This window comes from Neomonachus schauinslandi, chromosome 1 (assembly GCF_002201575.2).
Source record: "Neomonachus schauinslandi chromosome 1, ASM220157v2, whole genome shotgun sequence".
Taxonomy (NCBI): domain Eukaryota; kingdom Metazoa; phylum Chordata; class Mammalia; order Carnivora; family Phocidae; genus Neomonachus; species Neomonachus schauinslandi.
This window is the reverse complement of record NC_058403.1, coordinates 85,757,818-85,772,375: the sequence shown is the minus strand read 5'-3', so window position 1 is coordinate 85,772,375 and position 14,558 is coordinate 85,757,818. Positions and strand designations below refer to the sequence as shown.

The following is a 14,558-nucleotide window of genomic DNA, read 5'->3' as shown; positions in this document are numbered from 1 at the left end:
GGCAGTTAGTTAGATTAAAAAAAATAATTGTGGGGATGCCTGGCTCAGATGTTAAGCGTCTGCCTTTGGCTCATGTCATGATCTCGGGGTCCTGGGATCAAGCCCCGCATCAGGCTCCTTGCTCAGTGGGAAGCCTGCTTCTCCCTCTCCCTCTGCTTGTGTTCCCTCTCTAGCTGTCTCTCTTTCTCTCTCTGTCAAATAAATAAATAAATAAAATCTTCCTTTAAAAAGTAATTGTTTACACAAACACTGCTGAAGCCTAATTAAAAAGTTAAAGAACCAATAAGAGTAATGATATAGTAAAGAGTACTGAGAGTGTTCATGTTGCTATCTGCAGGCATCAGCCATGGGATTTGCCAGTAAAAGTTTGCCTTAGCCACAGATACCTATGACATTATAGGTTCAAGTTCCACCCTTGGCACAAAAACAAGAATCAGGCTGGTAATCTGGGTCAGGAATTCATTTTAGAACAAATCACAATTTTCTGTGTGTGATGTGCCAAGTAATTTTTCAGTTTCTTTTTCATGGTTTTCTGAGAAAAGTCCCAAAGCCATGATTTAGTAACATTACTTGAATCGGCAACAAAGCTAGTCATGCATGAGAAAAATCATTACTAATGTGTTTAAACACCCTTAAATCTGTTTCTATTTCACTTCTCCCATGTTATGAGGGCAATCAGCTCCACTCTAGTTTTCCAGTGCTTCTAAGAAGGGTTCAATTCCCAAAAGCAAATGAAAGTCAGGTCTCCTTTAATTATCAAGAGATCTTCCTCTTCAGGTCTCCTGACACCCACTTACCCAAAAATGTGTCAGCACCAAGGAGAGTAATGCTTGCAAGTCCATTTTACATAAAATATTTCTTAGCTGATATTTCTTGATTGATCGGTAGCTGATAGATATCAGTATCTATCAACCCAAAACATACTGTGGTAGATTTCTGCTTAAAAATAAATGGGAAGGAGATTTTGGCAGACCAATGCTGCTACTGAGAACAGAAAGGAAAATCAAAATAAAATATGTTAATCATCTGTTTGAAGTCAGTAGACCGTGGCAGTGGCAAAGAGAATTGGAAGGGCCATACTCCAGAGAGAAAGAATGTAGCAGAAATAAACAGACTTCTGCAGTCACTTTACAAAAGCCCTAGGGCAACTGTTAATTTTATGAATGGGCATAAGGATGAGAATCTAAGTTTTGAACCCAGAGAGCGATGCTACTAGAGGACAGAGAAAAAAAAACTAAGCTTTTGATAGCTATATGGGGAGCCTCAGGCATATTGCTGGTTTTGTCTCACAAGTTACCAATTTCTGGAACAGTAGCAAGCAGGAAACTAAAACCTAAACAGAAAGTTTAAAAGACTAAGTAAAGCTTTAGCAGTCTTATAAATAGATACCGTTAAGAAAAGGCAACCCACAAAGTGAGAGAAAATATTTGTAATGTTTTCAACAAAGATTTATAACTAGAATATACAAATAACTTCTACAAATCAATAAGAATGCACGATATGATTCAATTGAAAACAAATGAGCAGATGATATGAACTAGTGCTTCACAAAAAAAACATTCCATTTGGCCAATAATCATAAAGAAAAGTATTCAACTTCATTAATCATCAGGATAGTGAGAATTTAAATCACAAAGCAATTACCACTACACACACCAATAAGGTTAAAATTTAAAAATATAACAATTTCAAGTGTTGAGGAAAATGTATAACAACTGGAACTCTCATACAGTGCTGGTAGAACTGTAAACTGGAAAAATGCTTGGCAGTATCTACTAAGGCCAAGCATATGCATATCTTTGATCCAGCTATTTTACTAGGGCAAACTTTACAGAAATATAGAAATATATACCCCAGAAAACATGCACAAGAATGTTTATAATGACGCTGTTCATAATACCTGCAAATTGGAAGCAACTCAACTATCTAACAATAATAGACTAGATATAAATAGTAGTCTTTATATAATAAATACTATTCAGCAGTGAGAATGAACAATCTATATATGTAACAACATGGATAAACCTGATGGAGAGCGAAAGAAGCTAGACCCAAAAGAGTGCATATGTCACAATTTTATTGATAAAAGTTCCTAAACAGACAAAATTAGCCTAAGGTGTTAAAAATCAGGAGAGTGGTTACTCTTAGCCGTCTAGCAATTGTAAGGGGACAAAAGAGGACTTTGGGGATCTGGGTAGTGTTCTGCTTGTAATGTGGGTGCTGGTCACATGGGTTTACTTTGTGAAATTTATTCTGCTACATTTTATTTCTACAATTTTGAGGATGTATTAAATTAAAGGTTTGCATTGAAAAGTTTATGTATTGAGAGAGAGAAGCTGCCCAAGATAACTGTCAGGCTGAGATCAGTATCAAAATCTCAGTGTGTAATCAATTTATCTGCTGGACAGATACAATTGAGTTCTACATTTGCGTCCATCAAACTACTGAACAAATATTAATTAAATACCTAATTCCTATGCTAGTGGAAAAAACTTAAGTAGAAGATATGATCTCCAATTTCATAGTATTTACAAAATATTTACAATCTGTTTGGGGAAATAAGATTAGAGACGAAATTAGCAAATAAAATTTGAAGTTGAAGCCTGAATTCCTCTCTTGGCTCTTAGGAGTTTTGAGCTGATAGAGGTTGGAAAATTGTTCCAACCACCGAAATGCCCTATGAGGATATTTTCTGCTCACAAAATACGATACTTATTTTCAAGGTTTTCTGCATCTATGCTCATGAAGAATATTGAATATTGTAGTTTTCTTGTAATGTCTTTGGGTAACACTGGCCTCAGAAATTTAGAAGTATGGGCGCCTGGGTGGCTCAGTTGGTTAAGCGACTGCCTTCGGCTCAGGTCATGATCCTGGAGTCCCGGGATCAAGTCCCGCATCAGGCTCCCCGCTCAGCGGGGTTCTGCTTCTCCCTCTGACCCTCTTCCCTCTCATGCTCTCTGTCTCTCATTCTCTCTCTCTCAAATAAATAAATAAAATCTTTAAAGAAAAAAAATTTAGAAGTATTCCTCCTTTTTCAATTATCTGGAGAATTTTTTGTAGCATATAAACATTTGGTAGAATTTATCAGTGAAGCCATCTCACTTAGAATTTACTTTGTACACAGGTTATCTTAAGTAGAAGACCATTGAAGTTATCTAATTCTTGAATTAACTTTGGTAGATTATGACCTTCTAGAAATTTGTCCATTTAATCTGTCATTAAATTGATTGAAATAAATGTGTTAATGTTTCCTTTTTAATATCCTCAAGGCTGTATGATCTTTTTTTATGTTCTTTTTTTATTATATTATGTTAATCACCATACATTACATCATTAGTTTTTGATGTAGTGTTCCATGATTCATTGTTTGTGCATAACACCCGGTGCTCCATTAAAGAGGGCACGTACTGAAAGGTCTGTATGATCTATACTGTTGTCCTTTCTTTCCTGATATTTGTCATCTGTATCTAGAAGTTTATCATTTGGTCTTTTCAAAGAACCAGCATTTGGTTTCATTGATTTTCTCTATTTTCTTGTTTTGAATTAAACTTGTAAGTTTATTATATCTTTCCTTTTGCTTGCTTTGGATTTGGTTTGCTTTTGTTTTGCTACTATAAGTTGAAACCCTAGATTTTTCAGTTCAAATCTTTCTTCTTTTCTAATATTTCTTTTCTAAGTATTTGCTGCTACAGATTTCTCTATAAGCACTGTGTTAACTGTATACCATAAAGTTTAATATGCTGTGCTTTTTTCATTAAATTAAAACTATTTTCAAATGACTCTCAGGATTTCCCCTTTGATAGAAAAGTTATTTCAAAATATATGGTTTAATTTTCAAATATACAAGAATTTTTATGTATTTTTGTTATTTATTTCTAGCATAAGCTCATTATTGAGATTTATCATACTTTGTTTAATAGCCAAGAATATGTTCTATCTCAGTAAATGTTTCACATGCACTTGCAAGGAATGTGTGCTGTGATGTTATTAAATGGGTTGTTCTCTAAGTGTCAAATTAGGCAGTTGATGGTGCTTCTCAGGTCAGAGTCTTATTACAAATGGAATTTGTATATAATTAGATTTCTCTGATTTTCTATTTTTCTGTTAATTACTGACAGAGGAATGTTGACATCTTTGACTACCTCTGTAGATTTTTCTGTTATTATTTTGAGAGTTCTTTCAATTTAAAAAATGTAACTGGGTACATAAACACTTAAGATTGTTATATCTTCTTGATGAATTGACCGCCTTTGTGGTTTAAGACTTTTTTTCAGATAGGAGGATCTGGTGAAGTGAGTACAGTTTTTTTGTCTGTCAGCCATTGGCATCCAGGCACCCCCGCACATGGATCCATCACAGGTCTGGGGTGGGGGAGGGCTCTCTTGCCCTGCACCCACTCTGTGTGAGCACTTGATGACACTCATGGAGAGGGGTTTGAGTGAGGCCAAACTCCCCTGTGCCTGGGGCTTTCTGTTTTTCTAAACTGAAATCTTTACCCACTCTTGACTTTTAAGAAGTATTTACAATATTAACTGAATTTTTTTCTTATATGCTTCTATGGCAGCCACATATTTTTCCTGAGCTTTGGCCAAGGTTGAAAGGTTTGTGTCTGCCCTCCTCCTGCCAAGGAATCTGTCTCTTTAGAGAATTCAGTTTTCTTCCTCAGCATTCTGATGGCTTTGAGATAAATGATAATTTTGTAAACCATCTGGCTTTCTGTCATTGTTAGGTTGGGAGCAACACTCCTTTGCAGCTTTCAGAAGCAGAACTTAACTGCTAGAATTCCGATTGGGATTAAAATCTACGGATCAATTTTGGAAGAATTTTCATCTATATGAGTCTTTAAGTCCATATATGATTTATTTTAAAATTTTTGAATGATTAATTTAAGAATAATTATTTTTTTATAGTTGTCCTAATATAATATTGTAAGTATACACATTGACTAATGTTGGAGAAGTCTAGATTTCCTCTGGGGTGATAAGGTGGCAAAAGTAGGGAACAAATATGGGGGTAGAAAATAGTGATATTCTCTTTTCTCTCATTCCATAGGACATCATAACACCTGTTCAAAGTCAAATAGCTACTGCTTAATTGCAGATATTGGACTAGAACACTGGTCATATCGACCTCCAGCTGGGGTCTTTCCACCACACATTACATATACTGACATACTTTGAAAAGATCTCTTGGGTCCTTTCTCTTTTTAAAAGAAATATAATCACACAGATTTTTCAGAATTTCAAGCATGTTAATGAATTCATGACTCTTCAAATTTCTAATCTCTATTCCTATAGCCAAAACTTTCAACCTGGATATTTGCATTGAACCCTTGGTGAAAAGGAAGTCTTTACTTCTATAGAGTTTGGTTATATTTACCTTTACCAGTGTTCTCATTGTACCTATCATTCTTTGTCATTTTGTTTCTTATACATGCTTGTATTCTAGATTGTCTTTGGGATCTCACCACTAGAGAAATTGTTCTTTCTTATATCAAAAGCAGTAAGAAGCCTTTAAAATTAAATAATCTGGCAGACAGTCTTTGCCATTCTCTACTTGAATATGAAGTCAAGGAAATTAGAAAACTAAGACTAGGTGTTAAGTTGGTCAACTGGTTATCTTATAACTCAAGTAAACATAGTGTCATGGAGGAACCTCAATAGCATTAGCTGGAAATCAGGATACAGATGTGCGGGAAAGGGAATGTTGGAACTAGTGGTGGGACAAATTACTCTATGGAAGGATAAATCCCTGGGGGAAGGTGGTAGTAACATTCAATGCAATGAAATAAAGTAGCTGTTGTCTCAACATCTTCCCAGTTACTGCTTTCTTTCAACGTAGCAAATGAAAGGTTTTCTACCCCTCATTTAAATTTATGGATTTCTGATGGACTTCTTGAAGGAAAAGAAGAGCTGAACAGAACATAATAGTTAAAAAAAAAATTTAGTAATTTGCCAAAAAGTAGTTAGTTATGGGACAAGATTTCAATCAGGTTGTCTGACTCTACAGAAAGGTTTAGCAAAAGAGCCCACAGACTAAATCTGATCTGCCACTTATGTTTGTAAATAAAGTCATATTGAGTCACAGCCATGTCTATTCTATCCTCCATGTGTATCCACAGAGATATTTTAAGTCTCAGATTTAATCTTGTACTTGCTTACCAAAAGCTTTCCAAAGGCTTCCTGTTGCTCCAAAATCCTTTATAGGGCAATATAAAACTATTCAAAATATGGCCCCTGCTCACTTAAGCAGACTGTACATTTATCACTGTTTTTTATATTCTGCATTTCTTTCTTATATTCTGTATTTCAGTCATTCATTTACTGTATTTATTCTCTCGCCTCTGGGACTTTGCATATACTCTTCTCTTTGGTCTCAACTGATTCATCCTTTCTCATCCTTTTTGTCCTATTATATAACTCATCCTTGGGAAAGACTTGGACACCCAAGAGTTACACATGCTCCCATAAAACCCAGAAAATCTACTGCCAACGATATCATGCTACTGTTCATTTTGTTTGTGTTGTAAATCAGTGTTTGGTACACTATAGCCCATAGGCCAAATCCATACTTCTGTCTGAATGATCTATGACCTAAGAATAGTTTTTACATTTTTAAATAGTCTTAAAGGAAAACTGGTATTTCATGACATACCAAAAAATTATATGAAAATCAAATTTCATGGTTGATAAATATAATTTTATTGGAGCCCAGCCACACTCATTTGTTTATATATTATCACACACTGGGAAAGGTATGATAGGTACAAAGAGAAATTATTATCCCATGCCCCACAGACTTCAGTATCCACAATAACTTCCCCAGTGTTTGGCACAAAGAAAACACTAATTATTTATGGCATGAATAATGTGTGAATAAGTGAAACTATTTTGCCCAAAAATCAGTTACAATTAAGCATAGAAGCCAGCCAGATTTTCCAGTTCCTAACCAAGTACTCTTTGCTACTAGATTAGGCCTCCTTCCCTATGATTTTAGAACAACATTATTCTTAGAGGAATCATGGAATTAAAATTCCTTCCAGTTTCTATGTAGGAAGAAATATAGTCTAGGGACCATTTGATGGCCAGTCTAGGGACCATCAAATGGTCCCTAGACTGCAAGCTCTAATATGCTGAAGTGTTCATAAGAAACTTCCCCTATTATGCTCACAAAGAGTAAATAATGATAGACAAGAACTTCTGCTCAAAGCTTTGCTTTAAAATTGCATTTTGATAAGTTCAGACACACCTCAAAAGCACAGCTTATGGAAAAAGTATATCAAAGCAAGCACCGTGATTAACCATATCCAGATGGGAGAAAAATGTGTTGACATTTCAGCAAGAATGGTTTCAATTCAAGCTCCCCAAAATCCCCATTTATACTTTCTAGTCAGCCAAAATTTCCAGCTGCATGGATTCTCTAGTGAACAAACAGGCTAGCACATAGAATAAGGTCACTAAAGAATGTGTCAGTAATCACAAACTGTAATTAAGTGGTAATGGCCTCAACATGAAGCTTTCTTCAGGATTAATGAGTACCTGAGAAGCTAGTAGCCTGAGGCAGCACTCATTCTGTCCAGGATGCCCTGGGATAATGTGAGTGCTATAAACAAATGTGTTTCCAGCTTAAATCATTCCCTAAAATTTTTTCCACTTCTATGTCACAGTTAGATTTTTTTATGGCATTCATTGTGGGGAAAAAAAAGTTTAAAGAAGGAAAGAGAAAAGAAGGATTGAAATTCAAAAATGGTAAGGTATTTCTTTCTGGTGGGCACTGGGGGTAAGTGTGAATTATATTTAGAATATTCAGCCTTAATTTTTAGATATGCTATGAAACATAGGGTAAGAAAATTTATTATGTGCCAGATGATGCCCATAAATTTTTCACTCTAGTAAATGTGAAGTGAAAATATAGTTATTATCAATAACTGTTATAGTCATTATTACTATGGCTTTTAATGCCTTGACATTACTAATGAGAAGAGAGGGAGCAAACAGACAATCAGTTTAGTAAGTAAGGCGACCATCAAAATATTAGCCATCATTTACTTGCTGCTAAGGCAGGCAGTTAATGTCTCTTCCCTTGTAGGTTGAGCATCATTATCTCCATTTTATAGGTAAAGAGTCTGAGAATCAGGGAAGTTAAGTAACTTGTCCTAGGTCATTCTCATCAGTGTAGGGGTTAGGATTCAAGCCTAGGTTCCTCTGACTTTTAAGACCCAAACCCCAAATCACTATGTACTCTGACCTCACTGATCTGAAAGGTCTCTGTCAATCATTTGGAAGTGATGAGATAGATTTGCAGGGTGAGATTTCCAATAGAGAAATGGAGCTAGTGGTAGGTGATCAAATGGTAGATGTGGTAGCAAGTGGTAGAGGATCCCTACATGCTTTAAGGGGAACTGTTATGTATATCAGGAGTCTTAACTGGGAAAAGCTCAGGAGTGACAGAGTTTTAATGTAGGAGTCCGCTGTGTGCTATCCTTAGGGCTTGGCATTGCTTCCATCTCTTGATATGAATGTAGAAGCCTTAGACAACCTTGGTTTCCAAAATATACCCCATGCTTCCACTAGCCCCACCTGAGTCCACCATGTCTGAAATTTCTTTAATAAAAGATTAAGGTTTTTTTTTTTTTAATGAGAGGTTTAAAATGTAAACATGCCCGAGAGAAGTACCCATTGTGTCTTAAATTCATCCTGAGATGGGAAAAACTGCTACTAGCATCTTTCTTAAAGGAAAGTGCAGGAGGCTAGTTTACAGCTTGAGGAATAAAGTACTGGATTATTTAAAAAAAAAAAAAAACCTCCTTTGAACTCTAAAATAAGGAAGGGGAGTAGTGGGGAAGAGCTATATATTTCTTTGCTGCAGAAAAACATGGAAAAGATAAAGTAGCCAGATATCTGCTTCCCTATCCTCATCTCTCTGGTCCCAGAGTGGGTGGCCAGGCATTCCTTCTTCCTTAGGATGGATGGTCTGATGACAGAAGGGACATGAAAAATTCTTTGGGCAACTAGTTGACTGCACTGAGCCTTTATTTTCAAGTGTGTCTTGTCCTTTTAGGGGAAGTGACAGGTTATAGTGGGGTATCAGAGCCTCCTCCAAAAACACAAAATGTGAGGAGTCCAATCTACCTCCAAACTTCCTCTGACCCTGTTTCTCTGTGTGAGAAGAAGACTTGATCCAAGCAGTCCCTTTCTCCCTGGGTTGTTACATTACTATCTCAACTGATGTAGTTTACCTAGAAAGACAACCCAATATTCAAGCAAACAAAACCTTTTCTAGACAGGTCTCAAATACTAGAGTATAAATATGTTTGGACTATGGTATGTTTTATAAGCTAAAACATATTCAGGTTCTAAACTAAACTTGATTATGAGCCCTGCCTTTCTTTTTCCAAGGGGGAAAAATTTGAGAGAAAATTATCAATACAGCTAAGCCTGCTCACCTTTCTTCTTTTTCAAAGTCAGAAAACCACAAACACAACTAGAAAAATCTTCTAGTGAGGCATGGAAGTAAAGTATTGTGAACTGAGAGAGAAGAGTGAAGAAGTTATGGACCTGGGTGACTAACTTCACCTACCTAAATAGGAAGTCTTGCAGAGTTTTTCAAAGCAGATTATTATCTTATTTTTCAAGCACAATGGCCAAGATGGCAGGACAAAAGAGTGGCAACTTTTTTGGAATGAGTAAAGCCTATTTGGAAAACTGATGCTAAGACAATAATGAGAGAAGAGGAGAGGAGGGAGGGGGGAGAAAGAGAGAAAAAGAGAGTTAATAAAGACTTTAATCAAAGAGTCACTGAAGGGGCGCCTGCGTGGCTCAGTCCTTAAGCGTCTGCCTTCGGCTCAGGTCATGATCTCAGGGTCCTAGGATTGAGCCCCACATCGGGCTCCCTGCTCAGTGGGAGGCCTGCTTCTCCCTCTCCCACTCCCCCTACTTGTGTTCCCTCTCTCACCGTGCCTCTCTCTGTCAAATAAATAAATAAAATTTAAAAAAAAAGAGTCACTGAATTTCGTATCTTTGCTGAATTATGAACCATGTACAAAGTAAGGTAAGACCCCATCCAAACCCCACGGCTAGTCCAGATCCATCCCACCCCCCAAGGCCTGGGTTCCCCTGGTACAAGATGAGTGTTGAAGGAGGAAGAGAGAGGAGATAAGAAAATCCATTCCCAGCATCTGGTTGCAGAATATAGAGGAAAAACAGCACAGTGAGTCTGTGCCAGCAATATCCATCTCAGCCAGTGCACTCCACTGGCACAGTTACCAAAAGAGCATTGCCCTGAGCCACAACTGCTTAGCTGTCAGTTCTGGATATAGTAAGAGATCCCAGGTGGAAATTCATCAACTGGTTTCCCAGGGGATTCAGGGAGTAAAACTTCGTCATCTTTGCAATTGTAGACAATCATATCCCACTTAACATTCTTCTCCAAGCTATTTCTAATTTGATGATTCTCAACCAGAGTTACACATTTGAACCCCCTGTAAAACTTTAAAAAAATGCATATCATCTCTTTATTCCAGATCTAAGGAATAAGAATCCTTAGGAGTAGGGTTATCTGTATATGTATTAAAAACAAAAAACTCAAAGACTATGAAGCACAAGTCAAAATAAGAACCACTACTCTAATTTCCTTAGTCCTTCTTTGACTGATAAAATTCAAAATATCCTCTCCATCTCAGCTATTCTTCAGAATATATTGGTTTTCAAACTTGCTTTTAAAATAACTGGTAAGGAATATAAAACTCCAAACATCAGAAAATTGAACTACCGCCTCCCTATTCTATTAATGCAGCCTAACATAGCATTTCTTCTCCTCTCAGCATTAGCAAAACCTTTGTAGGCTTGTACACATCCCTTTCAGTTGTTTGACCCTGTGCTGCTTTATGGAATGAGGTTCTCCCAGAGAGGTCCTGCAATACTTTCTACAGTAGCTCCCAGGGCTTACTGCTGAAGACTAAGCTGCCTAATGCAGCATCCTATCTGTTCCCCTTCTTTTACTTGCATCATGGCTTCTGGTCTGCCACAAACGCTTGTTTCCAAGTCTGGCTATGTCATTTATGGCTTATTCTTATATCTTTTCTGTGCCTTTGGTGAAAAATAAGGAAACTGAATCACAAATCCAATCTGCTGAGATCAATTTGGATTAAGTTTCCAGAGTGTTCACAGTATATTCCAAATCCATGCCATTTGCATATTGATCAGCCTCTCATAAATCTCTTGATCCATAATCTTGATTAAAATATTGAAGGCATGTTATTATCAAGCCTATTTCAGATCAATAATTGCCTAACACTTCACCTCTTTCCAAAATGTGATATCAATAAAAGAATTCACAAGGAAAAAAATAGACATCAATAACTTGGCTACTCCACAGGTCAAAATCTCAGAATCACCTTATCCTCTATGATACATCCTCTTGATGTATAATGTTTCTCCTTTGTAAAAAGTCATGCTAGAAAGACTTCACAGCTCTTGAAGGAAACAGTTATGAGATACTATCATAAACCAGTTTTTATCAGAGCCCTGCTGAAACTATAGGTAAATAATTTATTATTGAATTAAAATAAAAATGATGCCACAGAAAAATGATGAATCCACCCATTCATTCAATTAATGGATACTTACAGAATGCTACATCAGACAGGCATAATGCTAAGCATGGAAAATAGAATGATGACCAAGACAGATCTATTCCCTCACCCCATAGAGCTAAGTGTCCAATAGGGGAAGAGACATATCAGTGGAGAAATAATAAAAAATTATCCTATATATACTAATGAGGAGTCCTTCTATTACATTATACTGCCTCACTATGACACCACATGATGAGAAGTATATACGTTGTTGAATTTCAAAATGCCTGTGGATACACACATTTGAGAGGAATATAGAGAAACTAGAATTGTTGTAAGAGAGCACATCCTGGATTGCTGAGGTGACTTGAAATAATGCTATATGAAGACCAATTAAAAGAATGGAGATCATTAGTCTAAAGAGGGATGAACATTTTAGTCACCAGACCTCTGATGGTTGGAATGTGGCAAAGGGAGTTGATCTGGTTTGTAGGATATTAGGGAACTGAACAGAGAACAATGAGTAGAAGCCAGAAGAGAGCAGATTCAATCTCAAAAGAAGAAATATCTTTGTATCAGGACTGTATCGAGATTGAGTGGGTTTCTCATGAAACAATGAGATTTCTATTAGTGGATTGTTTCATCGCACTTTGTCTCATCTCTTACAAGGATATTTCAAAAGATTTTCAACTAAAAAATGCGCAGTAGGATTAGAGGGTAAAAACCCTCCCAGACCTGAGGTCCTACAAATCATACCTTATATACTTTAAACTATTTGATGTATAGAGAATAAAACCTTGTATTCTTAAACATGTTTACTATCCCTTAATTATAATGTCAAATTTCTGTTATTTCCTTTTAATTGACTATTCAATCTTATGTTGTTATTTTATACCATGGGGATACATTTTAAATTATAAATTAAGCCCTAATAATTCATTTTTAACATGAAATTATGTGACTATTTTAAACATGTTTTAAAAATAGGAAAAGCTTAGTGACAACATGTCTAATGAGAAGGAGGTGAAGGCTGAATTTCTTAGATTATTGTTGGGATTTAAATGCAACTGGTTCACCTTGAAAAAAAAAATAGTGAAGTTTGAAGAAAGGTCCTGTGACTTGGCAGAAGAAAATTTGAAGAAAAACATATCTAACTGCGTAAAGCTATTAGAGTCTTTAACACCACCCTGTGAAGATGACAGCCAGGCTTAGGAGATCATTAAGAAGCTGGAGAAGAATGTAATGTTCCTTAGCCAGTGTACATCATGAGCAGCCAGGAGGGCTAGATATTGGGAGCTATTAATCAGGAAAGCCAGGTTAGTAAAGCAGTTAAAATGATGACTCAGCAGGTAGAAAATCTGAAGAGAGTGCATGCCAAAAAGCCTGCTGAACTAGAAGAACCAAAACAGGTTCTTTTACAAAATGCAATGTCTTTAACTTTCTTGTAGATGAAGATGACTGTCAAGTTTTTTAAAAAGTTCAACTTTTCTAAACACCATGGATTTTCTCTTCAAAGAGTGTCCATTGCCTCTTTACCCAGAAATATTGGAAATGCGGGAATGGTGGCTGGGATGATCATGCAGTTGGCATATTTTGGGGTCACAGCAAAGTAAACACCATCCCTCATTACTTGGATTTACGAGTATCTATTCCTAGGCAGATGCTGAAGAAGAAGAATGTGAACTAAAAATTAAAGGAGAGTTGGAACCATCTGGAGAAGAAATAGTATAAAGGACAAAAATGCCAAGCCAAGTCTTTCTGAAAAGAGAAATAATCTATCAAAATGGGATGTCTGTTTGATTTATGACATGGTAGCTTCCTGGACAACAAGACTTCTGTCAGAAAGGCTACTAAGGCACTCTGGCTTTCTGTTATATTCACTGTACTGTTTGTAGCTTCAATGAGCTTCCTCATAGGCCAATTTCCCCAAATGTCTCTGGATGGCACTCCAACACAGGACAGGGACTCCTCCTGTATGTCTCTAGAATGTATTTTGTAGACATTTCTCAGACTTCGACACAATGAGCCACCACCAGTGTGACTATAGCACACCCTAATACTCGTATCTTGATTTTTAAAATTTCAGCATATGAACTTCATAAATTAGTAACTTTCAGCTGGGAAATTATAGCATGGAACCAGAGGTGCTCAGAATTGCTGCAAGATATTTTACATTTCCCTTTTTTGAGATTACTTCCCCAATTAAAATACAGTGGGGAAAAAGCCTACTTATGATTTTTTTTTTCTACCTCTGATCTTTTAATAAGCTTTCTGAGGAAGAGATATATAAGATATATATGAAATAACCATTCAAATCTTTTTTTAAAAAAAAAAAGCTCTTTTGAAACCTTTGTCAGATCTATACAAGTTAGCCCTAGCCTCTTCCTTTGAGAAACTACACAAAGTACCCATCACTCAATTTCTGAAACTCCTATTTAGAATTACCTCCAACAGCCTGTAGCACATTCTATTGAATAGCTTCAGTGGTAGTAAATTATAACCCTCTGAGGTGCATGTTTTGAAATAGCCAAAAGTCATTCAAAGTAACTTCTGAGAAATAAGATTAATAAATCATAATCATCAGGTTAATCATTAGATTAATAAATGTTATTATATGATTATAAAACTATAATTATCCGATTAATAAATTATAACCTATTTTCCCAGCCTTAAATTTCATTTCTTCTTTCTATAGAATTCCCATGTAATTCTCCTCCTATGGCTATATGTTTGCCCTCTCCAAGGACAAGTGTCCTTGTCTTTCTACACAATATAATCCAAATATTTTGTTAAGACTTCATTTCAAGAATTACTTAAACCTGTTCCATAGAAAGGATGTGTTTAAATCACCCTGAAGCCTTAAAATGCAATTAGGGATCTCAGTAGATCTTGGGAAAGCTGCTTCTAATCATTATGATGCTTGACCAAGTGAGGGAATTCTCTGCTCAATCATCTTATTCCAACCACACTTTTGTCCTCATCC

The 14,558-nt window shown here is 36.3% G+C and overlaps 1 pseudogene; it reads left to right on the top strand.

The window, feature by feature from the left end:
- Positions 1 to 8,235: 8,235 nt before the first annotated feature.
- On the top strand, positions 8,236 to 13,616 carry LOC110582604 (annotated as a pseudogene).
- Positions 13,617 to 14,558: the final 942 nt, after the last annotated feature.